Consider the following 15,955-nt stretch of genomic DNA (forward strand, 5'->3'; position numbering starts at 1 on the left):
ATGTTAAAAATGGTGCACACGCACTTTGTTACTAGTACCTACCTCTAGGCACTTGGCTGCCTACCTGTTTGCATTTCAATAAAAAAAAACTTTGCTGAATTTGGTGCGATTTATTTTTTTTAATTATTTTTTCCTGCATAGATATCGAGATATATATCGTATATCGAGATACAGCAAACACTAATCGAGATTATTGTTTTTCTCAAAATCGCCCAGCCCTATTTAAATCTTTAAATGTTGTTTTCTCAAAATCAGTTTTTTGTATTTTTCCAGTATCAATATCTCAGCCTATGGAGCACCTACTAACACCAAACTTTCCAGTGATACACATAGCAGTATTCTGAAGATATTAACAGAAGGATTTGTTGATAAATAATTCCTGGCCTGATTTATGTGACATAATAAAAAAAATGGCAAAAATCGATGTTTTTGACTATGGACTATGGACAGTATATTTGAAATCCCTCTAATTTTCTTTTCATTTTGTGTGTAAACAAAATGAAAAAAGAATTTTGCACCTGGTTTTATCATATGTTCAGATCTATCTTCCGGAAATACTGTATATGCAAATGTGCACATATATTTAATGAGATAATGCCTAATTTGCATAATTAAACATACAAATTTCTAAAACTTGTAATACATTTTTTTTTCATACTTGTATAAGTAATCAACTGAGGAAGTTTCATGGCTATATCTATTATTTTAAAATATTACCCTATTCACCTGTAGTGTCTCGCCTTAAACTCATTACTGTGGTTATTATTTAAATCCCTGTGAACTTTAAAATGCTTCTTTAAAGACCCACTAAGGTCACAGTTCAAAATATTTGTAGCTTTTTGATCAAATTCAGAAATTTTTTTTTTAATAATAACTCTGTAGACCGACACCCACTGTGTGCAATATCCCATAAATCTCACCTGAGTCAGTGGAACATACGGAGCCCCTTGAGTCTTAAGGTGAAATATATTGGGGTGTCGAGAAAGCGTGCACCCGTTTTAAAAAGCGCGCTCTCATTTAACCAAACCGTGCTCTCCTTAAAATATAGCAAGCGCACGTTTACCTAAATCGTGCGCTCGAATTACTAATGTCGTGTACTCGCTGTAATACAGTCGTACTCACGTTATATCCCTCGTGAGCACAATTTACTGAAACGTGTCTTCACTTTGCAAAGTGCGCGCTCATTTAACCAAAACGTGCTCTCGTTGAAATACAACGTGCGCACGTTTACCTAAATCGTGCGCTCGATTTAGTAGTTTCTTGCTCTCGTTGTAGTAACAAAGTTATATACCTCGTGACCACAATTTACTAAAGCGTGGTCATGATTCACAAAACGTGTTAACGTTATTTAAGAAACGTATAGCCTAATTAAAATTGGCACAAGTAAGCAAAGCATGGCTACGATTCCACACTCTCATAACATCATGAGCCAAATTTACCAGCAGGATATGATTCTTCACCATTTTGAAATGGACTTAATCAGGGTTTACCATGGGCTAGGTATGGAATACAAGAATATTCTTTCAACCTTGGCGTCCAGTCATGGCATCATCATGAGCCTAGTTGACTCAAAGTACTTCACACACCCTCACCTGTTCTCAAGGCTGCCTTGTAAGGCGCCCAAGTCAGGGCTGTAGCCAAATGAAAATCCTAAAATATTTATTTGCATTCGTTAATTTTTTCCCCAGGATGAATTGAACAGCATCCAAGACACATGGAATGCACATCGCATCCGTCCGTCCAGAAACCCAGGTGTTCCGGCTGGAATACCGGACATAATGCACCTGGCTCCGCATCTGTGGGGGGCTGAAGATCATCTCTTTTCTCTCGATGAAGCCAATCTGACCGTCTGCAAGTGGAAATGCACCTTCCTCAACTCCATACCATGCGACATCGATGTATTTGATTTTTGCAGAGGCATAATGCAAGAACGAGGGTTACAGTTGACAAACAGTCCAGACCAAGCACTTGAATTATACATTACAATAAGGGACACTGTTCGTCCCATAATACTTGCTTAGGCATACATTCGCCATAGCACAATGCACTTACTGTTCCATTCCAAGCAACTTCCAAATAGATTAAAAAGGTGAGATGCTGACACTGTAATGGTAACAGATTTCGTGGCCACAATTAATACAACGTGCGAACGTTTCAAGCAATTTGGATTTATTGTTGCCATATAGAATGTCGTGGGCACGTCTTACAGATCGTGGGCACACTTTTGTTTATTGTGCTCACAAGGTATATAATGTGGGCACGACCGAGGGGCAGTGAGCGCACGGTTTTAGTAAGACGAGCGCACGGTTTATGTATACGCGCGCACGCTTTATTTAGACGAGCGCACGATTTAATAAAGCGAGGGCACACTTTGAAAAGTGAGAGAACGCTTTCTTGAAACCCCCTGAAAAAGATATTGTTTGATCTCCACCGGGCTCCGTAGGAACACCATCAACTTAAATCATTTTACTACATTAAAGCTATAATGTGTAATATTTCACGGACAATGAATGTCTCCATGTCGCTCCGCCATTTTAAAACTACGGGATTTGTAGAAGGACATGTCATCAGCTTCGCCCTTTCCGTTTTCAATGTGGAAATGGAAAGGGCGAAGCTGATGACATGTCCTTCTACAAATCCCCTAGTTTTAAAATGGCGGAGCGACATAGAGACATTCATTGGGGTGTAACACTCTTATGTACATTCGCATGCTGAATATAAAGAATATAAGAAGAACACTGCACTTTTGTGATGGAGGTAATTAATAACGATTGAGGTAATACTTGTGAATGATAAGACTCAAATTTGTTAAAGGTCCCATGGCATGAAAATTTCACTCTCAGAGGTTTTTTAGCCTCAAAATGAGTTCCTCTAGCCTCCTTAAGTCAACCCAATGAGTAGAAATTGCGAAATGTATTCACTGAGCAGTACAGCATTTCCTCCATGTTTTGAATAGAGCGCCTCCAAGTGTCTCGTTGACTCAAGGCTCCTGGTATGACGTCATACCAGGATAGAGCTCATCAAAATTTCCCACCCCCTCTCTCCGCCACGCCCTCTGTCTCCACCCACACCTGCATTACCTTACCCGCCCAACTCATGTGGAGTAGACCGAGACTCGCCAAAGAAGAAGACTCGCCACGACTGAAGACAGTCACAGAAGATACAGCAATGGCTTCCAAACGACGTTACCATGCGAAATGTACTGTGCCAGGATGTGAAGATGAAGAGAAGAATATGTTTCCGCTTCCATCCTCTGTCCCTTTGAAAACGGAATGGCTTAATTTCATTTACGAGGGACGGGTGCCCATGCATGTTCCAAAGAGCGTCAGTGTTTGCGCGACACATTTCACAGAGGAATGCTTTTACAACTTGGGACAGTACAGGGCAGGTTTTTCCCTACACCTGAAGTTGAAGCCTGGATCAGTGCCAAGCCTTGCCGGTCCATCAGCTACCCACACCGATCAAGTAAGTCATAATTATTTGCTAGCCGCTAGCACTTTATGGGTGACAGCTAACTAGCCAACATTAGCTGTGGAGGTATTTATCCATGAAACCTACACTGCGCTACAAAACCAATACTCTGTTAAACTGGTTAGATTTGGAAAATTGGTTGTAAAACAAGACATTTGTCTTTTGACCATGTATCTTACGTGTAGGGGACTACATACAGCATGAATACTTAGGTAAGCAAGTCTAGTTATGTTCTGCCGCTAGATACGTCTGTTACACGGAAAATGTCGCCCGACGAAAACAATTCATATTTTGTAAGCCTTTCTTTCGATTGGTGACTTTATATTTTGTAAGCATTTGTTGCGGTTTGGTGACCTTTTATTTTTATTTATTTATTTTTTTTTACGTCGAGTTGTTTCTGCGTCTTTCGTGTGGGATACGCGATCGGGTGTTGTGGCTAGGTGAAGGGTGTTTAGCAAACGTTTGCTGACTACCCTCCAACATACATCATTATGTATCTGTCAATTCAAACACAGTTTTGACTTCAAATCTGTCGTGACTCGTCAGTTTATCACGAGTGTAATGCTCGGCTTTCGAACCATGAGATGTGTGCTCTCTGTCTGCATCAGGTTCACTCTTCACTGGCCAGCACATCAAGTGCTCACGTCCAGACATCCCGGACCAGGGATGCTGCCTGCCAGACTGACCCCATTGTCTGTAAATAGGACTGCAGCCACACCGAAGAATGTTGTCTTTCTCTATATTGGAATGCTTTGCAGGTGAGATGTTTTACCTTGTAGTTGTTGAAAGTTTTTGTTGTATGAAATGTCATTATTGAGCCGGGTTTCTCCAGCACTATAAGGCACGAAACACCTAGACCAGGTCCCCTGAAAAGATTGTCTTGTGAATGTAATTTATATTTGATTTACCAAAAAATGTATACTTTTAGGGGGTTTTCAGATCATAGTTCCTATGAAACTTCACAATATATGAAAAGCTTTTTCCAAAATGCTTTATACCTACTTTAAAAAATATTGTTTTATTTGTTACTACCATTAAAAGCAGCATTTAAATGTTTCAACATGTTATGTAAATCTCAGCTAATATCACTTTTCCTGATGCTTGAAATCAGATTTAAAAAAAGTAATGAGAACAGCTTTTATAGCATTTTGGAAAAGAGCTTTTCATATGCTCTCCCATGATGATGCATGTGTCTCTACCAGCTAACCCCCACCACCATGACAAATGAAAATTCTGTGGGAAACACCGTTTACACATTGTTTCTTGTACTTTCAGACTGTACTTGGCGGGGATCCACTTTAATGAAAATGCAAACTGACCACAGGCCCAGACAGCAGACGGTGTACCTCTCTTCAAAATCTCCTTTCCCAAATCCAAGAAGGGAGAGTGCACAGTCAAACGTCATTAGACTAAGCCAACCTTTGGTAAGACCTCAAAAGTTCAAGAATTCAAGTCCAACTACTTTTGCCTGTATCAAATTTACTGAGGTTAATTCCAACAAATAGGAATACAAAAAATGTGAGAAATAGAAATCTAAACAAACATAAATATATAGAACAAATATAAATATATAAATAGATATAATAATAAACATTGAACTGTACAAATGACTAACTGAAATATACAAATGTTGTGCGTGTACAGTGTGTATGAATGTTCTGTGTGAAAGGGTATGTGGATGTCCTGATGGACCTAATTTTTCTCATGCGAGGCAGTCTAAACCCGGTGCAGTGTCCTTCATCATCGGGGTACTCGGCACGGATACGCAGGACCACACAGGCAGGAATGACCACTCTGATCCGGCGACCCAAAAAGCCCCAGCACCACGCCAAGAACTGCCTGTAGGCCAAATACCTGAAGCGCCTGGAAGAACAGATAGAAAAAATGACACTTGCAGAGAATGTTGTTGTTCTTCTGTTATTGCTATGTTGTACATATTTACATATTCCTATGGATTATTCTTGATTGTGTTTTAATAATGTCGTAAATAAATCTACAAACACTCTTCATACTGTCTGCATAGTTGAATTATCAGGCTCTATTGGGTGGGTATACTGTAAACTCTATGTATGTGGCTATGAGTAATTATTTTACAACGCTTACCGATGCGTTCTTCTCAGGCGTAAACTGCCAAAATGGTGCCTGTAGACTCGCCCAGCGGTTTGTAGCGAATATACATTGAGACAGACCGGCTCAAACCCTGGATGATCCAGCATACATGCTGGCTCTGCCGCCACTTCTCCTAGTAGTGCTGTGACCTAATAAAGATTAGAACTAGACATGGTAAGTGTCATTTCAGGAACAGGTAGATCCAAATGTTTACAGTGTTACCTGAGGGATCTCCATGCAGCATCTATTCTCCCTTTCTGTGGGCATTGTCTCGCAAATTCCACATTGACACCTATTATTAAAAAAAAAAAGGCAGTGTAATGATATTCTGTTTTCAGGTAATGCCGGCAAATATAACAATGAAACATCTTTAGTGGCAAGTAAATGAGTTATCAGGTGAGCATGAGAATAATTACATGTTGGTCAGAATACTATCATGTTTTTTGCATGCCATAGGCTACTGTATAACTACATGGGCAACAAACAGCTGGCTGTTCCCAGTGAAGACAGGCTACTAAAAAGGTGTACACAGAAATATGTGGCATAAGTTTCACTTCGTGTAGTTACACTTTGGATCCAGCACCTGGTCAGGATATGATGAGGTATGTTTTTTTTTTTTTTTGTATATTATAGCATGTAAACCTTTTTGTCTAGAAAACTTGGTTATAAATCGCTCCCCTTATGTCAACACTGGGTGGAGAATCATTTGCCAAACAGGACAGTGTTTGTGGGGGTAATTGCAATTGCAATTTTCATGAAATTACCCACCGGCGTTTATTACAGTTGTTTTTCATAACATGTTGGCAATGTGTACTATGGGAAATACTTTGGCAGTGTTACTGTTGTATAATGCAAGGCGACATTGAGAAAGTTACTTGGTGTAGAGACTGGAGATGCCAGCAGCCATACTCACTAATGTTAGCACTGCAAATACGTGCCCACATTGCAAAATAAGTTGGGAACTTATACGTTTTGTAAGCAAAAATAATATTTTAGGTAGTCCTGATGTAGTGACTACAATTTCTGCTCTAATTAGGCTACCGTAGGCTAAGCGACTGCTATATCTGCGACCGACCCAACTATAAACGTTTCCAGACATAACATTTCAAACTCACCATTCTGAGACGTTTTGCTGAAGGCGCTGCTGATCTGCAGTTTGTTGCTGAACTGCCTGAGCCTCGGCTTCAGGGTCCGATTCCGTGTCGAAGGCAAACGGTACGATGGTTTGTTCACCTGCCATTTCTATTTTTTTTTTCCTACTAGCAGGCAGCTAACATGCGCGTAGCCAAAACAGAGAATCAGACACGCCCCCATTCAGCCATGACACACCCCTCGCGCTCCTCCTTGCTTCTCATTAGGAAAACAGGGCACTGGAGAAAGCGCTGAAATGCGGCTTTCTTCTAAGAGGCCAAATCTGTGTTTTCTGGGTGAATTTTGAGAACGCCTGGGGGTATAACATCCTGAAGCCTCCGAAAGCCCATTTAAAGTGCCGCTACTATACCATGCCATGGGAACTTTAAGTACCACTTAAGCTTAACTATATTCTCCAAGTAGTATTTATAAAAGAAGTAAACTAATATTAAGTAAAGTTCTGTGCTTGTAAATGTGTAATCTCATTCTGGGGACTATACGGGGTCCATCATTTAATCTATTAAAATATTTATTTAAGCCACCTTCTGTGTATGAGCAGTAAACTTTAAAGACACAGCAAGTGAATCTATAATGACTTTGAATTGACTGTTTCTCAACCTCTTTTTAGTTTATGAAAGTAAACTTTGAATATAATATTAGACTTTATGCAGTAACTTCAGTACAAGACATGTTGACCGATCTGTTTGAGGGAAGTTACTTAATATCACTAAAGTTCCCTGAACTTATCAGCAAAAGCTCCGTTTTCTTGGTATGAGTTTATAGAATAATTTTGATAAATTCATATAAAGCTGGAAGTAAACACTTGCTTTTAATACTAACTGTGCTCTTGAACTTTCTGTTGTATGGATTCGCAACGCCTCTGGGTGCGTCTTTCAGAGTGGACAACGAAACTAAACTTCCATCTTTTTGTGACGCAGATTATTTGCTCCGTGAAATTGTCCGTCTGAAGGTAATGGAAGCTCTTCTTAATGTTTGATAATAATATCTGCTGTTGGCAGCTTAGTTCAGCAGAAACAGCCATAATATACCGCGTCCTCCTTTCTGATGATTCCCTGCTGTAACTGTAAAACTGTAAAACTGTAGTTTAGCGTGTAGTTCAAATGTCCGCCATGTTGTGTTACTGTGTGAGTACAATATGTGGAATAAGAGCAGCAAACACGGAGTCGTTGTTACTGCATAACTGCCATTTGTGCCGGCGTTTTTTCCTGCCTGAATCAACGTGTTCCTGAGGCGGAGATGAGTCGCTGCTCTCCTGCTGTGTCTGAGCCTCTGAATGCAGCCTGAGCTGTACGGCACTTCCGGTGGCAACCGGAACTGCCACAGCTTTGCAGAGGCATTTTAAAGTAAATAATAAAAATGGAAGATGGATCATGTAACATATTAGTGATAATGGTGTAATTAAACCAAATGTTACAATAAAAATGTTTTTAATAACAATGTTTCAATGTATTGAAAACAGGCATGAAATTATAAATATAATCATTTATAGATTATCTGACAGATTCTTCAAAACAAGGGACTGTACATGCATGCATTTCATTCATAATGAAAAGCATGAGACAATAAATCATATTTCTTTCTCAAGTTCTTTCACAATATTGGCATTAAAGGGATAGTTCGCCTCTTTTGACATGAAGCTGTATGCCATCCCATACTAGCAATATTATTTCTGAACATTTTCTCTGCTTTGACTCTCTGGTGTCTGTCCAAAGCGATGCTCTGTTCAACCAGCGTTCAGGGCGACTGCTTGTCAGAGGGCGCGCTGATTGGATTAGTCAGCAAAATAAGCCAATAACGTTCGGTGTGGGAGGGCTTCGATTTACTCTCTAACAGTCACCTAAGTTACCCCTCAAAACTGTGCATCCTGCCAAATGGCAGAGGCTGAATCCTCGAGTAAAAAACGAAAATATAAGACTCATTTTACAGCAGAATATACTAAAGTATATCCATGTCTAGTGAAGGTGAAGAATGATGACACCGCGACGAGGTGCACTGTATGCAGTAGTGACTTCAATATTGCCCTCTGCGGACTTAATGACTGTAAAACATGTGGAGGTAGGCTAAGTTGAACGCGCCATCATCTGCATTTTATTTCTGTAGGTTAAAGGCCTACAGAAAGCTGACACTACACCCAATACATAATGATAATACATACACAGAGGAACAATAATGATCATTGGACTCTACACCAAAACATTTCATAAACGCATGAAATTTGCGATTTTGAATTTGCCGCTAGGAAACCTTCCTGGAATTGCAGACTGGGGGCGGGGCTTCCGTGTGACGTCACAAGTGCCATGGTTTTTCCTGGCTGCCTCAGTGTTGCCAATTTAGCTAGATTTAGCAACTTTTGGCCATCTCTGGTGACAAAAAAAAATTATCTAGCGACTTTCGGGCTCAATCTGGCTGAATCTAGCAACAATTCAACTTGTTTTGTGAGTGACAAATCAGTTGCCCCGCGACACCATACAAGCCGAGACAGAAGCACTGCAGGACGGTGGCAACCCGGCATTTCCTGTCAAAACCGCAGTTTCAAGCTAGCTACAACGAGGGTAGGTTCACTTCCTGTTTTCAAAACAACAGCACGTAATGGCTTTCCCTATGATAAAAGGCAACGGGTATTTTATTTTGTCAAAGTAACCGGAAGTGCGTTGCTCACTGCGGCTAGCTTTAGCAGCGCCGAATTCGTCGGAACAAAATGGTAAACAGCCGGTATTTTGTCAGGTTTTCAACACGTTGGGGATCTAAACGACTACTTTCTCACCTGAAAAGTTTCAAATGTTGCGGGGACAGAGGAAGCAGAGAGACCTGCGGTCTTGTGTCTGTGTCTCCCTGTCCGCCTGCCCCCTCTCTGGTGAAATCAGCCGGAGCCATCCCGCCGTGTTCAGCTCCCTGCGGTGTGGACACTCAGGGGGAATCCACCTGGCGGAGAGCGGACACACCGCGGGATGGTTGCCCTGAAATCAGCCGGCAGAGCGATCATCAAGAGCCCCGACGTGGACATGATCGCTCTGCCGGCTGATTTCCACTCTCCACCTGGCGGAGAGTGTGTTCGCTCTCCGCCAGGTGGATTCCTGTCCGACCGCAGGTCTCTCTGCTTCCTCTGTCCCCGGTGGTGTGAGCTGCTGCTGCTGAGGGCAACACACGCACTTCGTACATCTACTCGCAATAAAAACTGCACTGAACCCAACGTTTTATATTTCCAAGCGACGTCCCGCGGCACACATTGAAATTTGCCGTGAAGAAGCTGTCCAGGTCTGGCAAACTGCTGGCTTCGCTACTAGAACTACTGGGGGTTGTTCCAGCAGCTGGCACTCGTGACGTCACGCACCTGTAGTTCCAGTTTGCCAAATTCGAGTCAAATGTGGTGATAGTTTATTGGGCCTAATCAGGACTATCCAGGGGCCTAAAATTATTTTAAAATCATAAAAAAATTCCATGGTATATAAGGAATCGATCTGCTATTTCAGTTTTGTGCAAAAAATCACCTTTCTGTAGGCCTTTAAATGCTGTTATAAAATAAAGCAAAACGTATCAAAGACTTATTTAAAGTATCAAACACATTTAGATACTAAATTGTGAAGGTCTGTATCCAACTAGCCAGCTACAGTATCTAACTATCTATATCCAGCCTGTCTAAGCCTTTAAAAAAATCCCCAATTTAATATAGGGCCGGGGGGTGGGGTCGATAAGCATCTCCCTGAAACGAGTTTTTGGAACTTGGGATGTCTGACATGAAGAACTGATCTTCATAGAATTAAAGCGTCAGCTCCTCCATTACAGCAGACACAGCAGCTTCCTGCTGCTTCCTGTGTCCCCTTTCAGAATAAAATAACAGTTAAAATGTTTCTGACTGTAGTCGGTTATGAAGCTGTGTTCAGCTCTGATGGAACATATAATTCACTAATATTGTCTGATGATGAAATGAAGTAGATTCAGGTGTTCTGTCTACTTTATGGATCAGTACGTGAACTCTAAGTCTAAACGTTAAAGGGGATAGAGAATCAAAATCATCTTTTTCACGTTTTTGGTGTTAGTTCTGAGTCTCCCCGCTGTGGGGAGTACACCCGAAGCGCCAGCAAGTGTCAGAACCTCTGTTTCAAGTACTCCCCTTTTTTGAATATCCCCCAGAATATCCCCCAATCCGTTTTTGTGAAAAAGTGACGTCACTTTTTCAGCAATCACCCCCCTACACCCAAATCCACAGCCACTCCGTTTCAGACACGCCCCTTCGGGGAGAAACAGGAACAAGTGAGCCTCCCATGGCTGTGAAAGCGGACTACGATCGTTACATATTCTTCCCCCGGAAAGCAATGTTTGCGATTAATGGCTTTTATTTATTTTTAACAGCATCCCCAGTACATACAACCACCGACTTTTCCTTTGCTCTGCGCATTTCACGGAGTACAGTTTCACAAAGCTTGCACGATTCCGAGCAGCTCAGTAGAGGGTCAGTTCCGACAGGGACAGACACAGACTGCAGCGAGCTGTGCGCTCCGCTGAGAAGGTGATCGGCTGGATCTATCCATGACCTGCACGTCTCCAGGACTATGGGGCGAGCAGGTCGGATCACAGCTGACCCTTCTCTATTTGCACCACTCCCCTCGGGCAGGAGGCTTCGGTCCATTCGGACCAGAACCTCCCGTCACAAAAACAGTTTTTCCCCCTTGCAGTTGGACTTATGAACACTTCATAATCACCTCATAACCTGCCCAGTCACTTTACCATCATTAAAATTGCACTAATGAAGCTGCACTGTTGTTGCTCTGTATATTGGATACTGTGTATTGTTGTACACACCTTGTACATTTTATATTCATATATTTTTATTCTTTATTTTTTATTATTATATCCTATGTTACATGTTTGCACCTTACGCCGCAGCAAATTCCTAGTTAGTGACCGGTCCGCGACCCGGTGGTTGGGGACCCCTGTTTTAAACAACTAAATATGGTGAGCAAACATACTGTCTATTAATAGGCCGCCGTGCCAATCTTTGAATAATAAATATTTTACACGTTAGACCTGTTGAGAAATTAATTGCTGGCTGTATACTGAAGTCCCACCTGTGGTGATGTTGCCTATGTTTTGCGTACTAGCCTAAAATAATTATAAATTATCGTCATAACATTTATACCATATTATTTGAAATTGAGGCTTGTAAGTCCCACAGCGTTTCAAGTGGACATTTTCATGTTGTTTTCAGCACCTTTTCTGTATACGTTCCCGGACCTGTACGCGTCTCGTCATCCCTGAGCTGTCATATGTACTTTGCGTTCCGGCACCTTATGATTTACAAATTAAGCACTGACTAAATGTAACGAGTAACGACGTCAGTTCCAGAAATGTAAGAAGTAGAAAGTACAGATAGTTGTCACAAAATGTAACGGAGTAAAAGTAAAAGTCTGCATTTTTATTTTTACTTAAGTAAGTACAAATTCCAGAAAAAACTACTTAAGTACAGTAACGAAGTAAAAATACTTCGTTACATTCCACCTCTGATTAGATTAAACATTTTAATCGTTGCCCAGCCCTAATTTAAATACAATATTAATGTGAGATACAATACTCTTTGCTGTACTTTGGAAAATTTGAACTGCAGTTTCTAACATCTGGTCTTGATCAGACTGCAAGAAAGTTGGAGAGACAGTGGTGTTCCTCTAATTTAGAAGAGTCTCAGTTAGTCTGGAAAGATAGTTTAATAACGTATAAGAAAGCCCTTCGTAAAGCTAGAACTGCTTATTATTCATCATTGATAGAAGAGAATAAGAATAATCCCAGGTTTCTTTTCAGCACTGTAGCCAGTCTGACTAAGAGTCCGAGCTCTGCTGAGCCAGTTATTCCTTTAACTCTCAGCAGTGATGATTTCATGAGCTTCTTTATTAATAAAATTGTTTCTATCAGAGAGAAGATTGATGGAGTTCTTCCCACTATTATCAGTGATGTATCATCAAGTACAGCAGCTTTAGAAGTATCTTTAGAACCTGATTTGTATTAAGACGGCTTCTGTCCAGTTGATCTCTCTGAACTAACAACAGCAATAGTCTCTTCTAAACCATCAACTTGTGTTTTAGACCCAATCCCAACCAGACTGTTCAAGGAGGTTTTCCCATTAATTGACACTTCCATATTGGATTTGATCAATCTCTTTGTTGACAGGATATGTACCTCAGACTTTTAGCCTGAACAATCTGTAAGTTCAAACCTTCCTGTTTGTTTCTGCTCTGTAATGTTGGAGAAAAGGGTTCACTTCTTATTTCAGAACAAACTTTGATCAGTTTGTGTTTGAAGACAAATCTACATGATTATCAGATTACTAATGAACTGGAATCAATCAACATGATGATCGGCTGATGTTTTTTTTTGTTTGTTTCCTTCACAAACAAACTGCTTCATGTCTTTATTTCCTGGAATCAAAGTGTCGTCTCCAGCATTAAAGTCAGAAAGAGCAGCTTCCTGTCAGAGCTTCCGTTATAAAACTGTGATGCAGTGCATGTATGAAGATGTGAAGAGTTCATTGTGGTTCAGTCTTTTCACTTCCTGCATTTTGCTGCAGGATCCAGTTGGACCAATCAGAATCTGCCGTGTGGGATTCTGTCGCTTTTTCAGTCAGACTTCACATTCAGACTGAAATCATTCTTTAACATCATCCTTTAGCTTCTGTTGTTGATATCTATTCATTACATTCAGAGTACAAATGCTGCTGTTTTCAGGTGTCAGCAGGAAAAGAAACTCTGAAGTGTCTAAAAGTCAGTTTAGAGGAGATGTTAGAGATCAGGGGCTGTATTCATAAAGATTCTGTAAAGAGCTGCTCCTGGTGATGAAAATCTAAAATCTTAGAATGGTTGAGAATGAAAGAGTAGATCCTACTAATGATAAAAGTTATTCAGCAACATGTTAACCCTTAAAAGGAAGGAGGATGTGAGTTGATGTGCAGATGAATGATTTGTGTTTCCTCTGCAGGTGAAGGTAGAAAGTGTGTGTGAGCTGATGTGAATTCAGCAGCATGGATCAGTGTGAGGACACTAAAACCTCTCTGTGTGGGGAACATGAGAGCCAGAGCAAAGCCAAGAGGTGAGAGGACCATCTCTAACTGTCCATGACTCTTCTCCATGTCAGAGCTCAGCGCTCACATCACCAAACCATCTTTATTCACAGTAAAAACAATTTACCAGAACAGCAACAAACTTCTCATGATGCTGGACATGGACCTAAAGAATGCAGATTACATGTGCTAAGAGCTGCATGTGGTATGAATAATATGTAGATAGGCCTAAGGCCTGAGTAAGACACAGAAGCAGTGCAGAAGGATGCAGTAAAGTCACAGCATGATGGTATCAGTTAAAGTGACAGTGCAGAATTCAGCAGCAGCATATAAAAAATGAAGCCATTTTAAAAGATACAGCACAGTCCACACCCAGTTCAAAATAGACAACAGATTGCTGTATGTGTGTATTGAATATCATGTGCGATTACAATGCAAACCTGTTCATCTGCACCTGTGTTTGATCCGTTACAGCATTAACGTTTCCCAGAAATATTCCTTCTCTGTTCATAATGTCACATGTGTGAGCGTGCTGTGTCTGTGTTCCTGAGAGGAAGTCACACACCACAGAAACCAAGAGAAACAGCTTTAACAGTCTGCTAGACTTTGTCAGTGTGTTTAAGTACAACTTAAGTTTAACTATATTCTCCAAGTAGTATTTTTAAAAGAAGTAAACTAATATTAAGTAACAAGTTATGTGCTTGTAAATGTATAATCTCATTCTGGGGACTAAACTGTACGGGGTCCATCATTTAATCTATTAAAATATTTATTTAAGCCACCTTCTGTGTATGAGCAGTAAACTTTAAAGACACAGCAAGTGAATCTATAATGACTTTGAATTGACTGTTTCTCAACCTCTTTTTAGTTTATGAAAGTAAACTTTGAATATAATATTAGACTTTATGCAGTAACTTCAGTACAAGACATGTTGACCGATCTGTTTGAGGGAAGTTACTTAATATCACTAAAGTTCCCTGAACTTATCAGCAAAAGCTCCGTTTTCTTGGTATGAGTTTATAGAATAATTTTGATAAATTCATATAAAGCTGGAAGTAAACACTTGCTTTTAATACTAACTGTGCTCTTGAACTTTCTGTTGTATGGATTCGCAACGCCTCTGGGTGTGTCTTTCAGAGTGGACAACGAAACTAAACTTCCATCTTTTTGTGACGCAGATTATTTGCTCCGTGAAATTCTCCATCTGAAGGTAATGGAAGCTCTTCTTAATGTTTGATAATAATATCTGCTGTTGGCAGCTTAGTTCAGCAGAAACAGCCATAATATACCGCGTCCTCCTTTCTGATGATTCCCTGCTGTAACTGTAAAACTGTAAAACTGTAGTTTAGCGTGTAGTTCTAATGTCCGCCATGTTGTGTTACTGTGTGAGTACAATATGTGGAATAAGAGCAGCAAACACGGAGTCGTTGTTACTGTACAGCTCCCATTTGTGCCGGCGTTTTTTCCTGCCTGAATCAGCGTGTTCCTGAAGGCTGATTCATACTCGGCGCAAACGCGCAACTGTTCTGGCTCGAGAACCATTAATGACGTCATCGAAAGCGCCAGCCCCTTCACAGTTCCTTCAGCTCATAAGCGCAGTTTGCGCCGAGAATGCGTCACATTTGCAGTTCTCTCCAGACCAGCGAGCGTCACTGTTGAGGAAACAAGCTGAAAAGCATACGAAGAAAGCATACACAATGCCACCTGTGGTGTCACGTCAGCAGAGGCTGGCACATCTATGCGGAATGAATTTACTCTGGGTGTAGAACTGTATATGTATCTCAGAGCTAAGCGGCTGCGGCAAAAACAGAAGAGAAGGTGGAATGTTTGTCCTTTGCAACAAGACGAACTTTGTCAAACGTTGTCCCAGTGTAACTTCATAGACGTGTCGTACAGATGTTTTTAGAGGCGCATCCTCTCGGTCACCGCGGTCTCTGAAGTGTTCATTTTTTCTTTTTCTTGGTCAGCTGTTTCCAGTTGAGCGCGCGTGAAGTCAGAAAAAAAGTTGTGTGCGCGCCCTTGCGCCGCGCGAGGATTTTCTAGCTTGCGACGGGGGGCGTGGCGGAATTTTGGGTCACGTGACCGTTTGCGCCATTTGCGACCAGCTAGTATGAGCGAGGTCGCGCCGAGTAAGAATCAGGCTTTAGCGCAGTTTGCGCCGAGAATGCGTCACATTTG

This window comes from Odontesthes bonariensis, chromosome 11 (assembly GCF_027942865.1).
Source record: "Odontesthes bonariensis isolate fOdoBon6 chromosome 11, fOdoBon6.hap1, whole genome shotgun sequence".
Taxonomy (NCBI): domain Eukaryota; kingdom Metazoa; phylum Chordata; class Actinopteri; order Atheriniformes; family Atherinopsidae; genus Odontesthes; species Odontesthes bonariensis.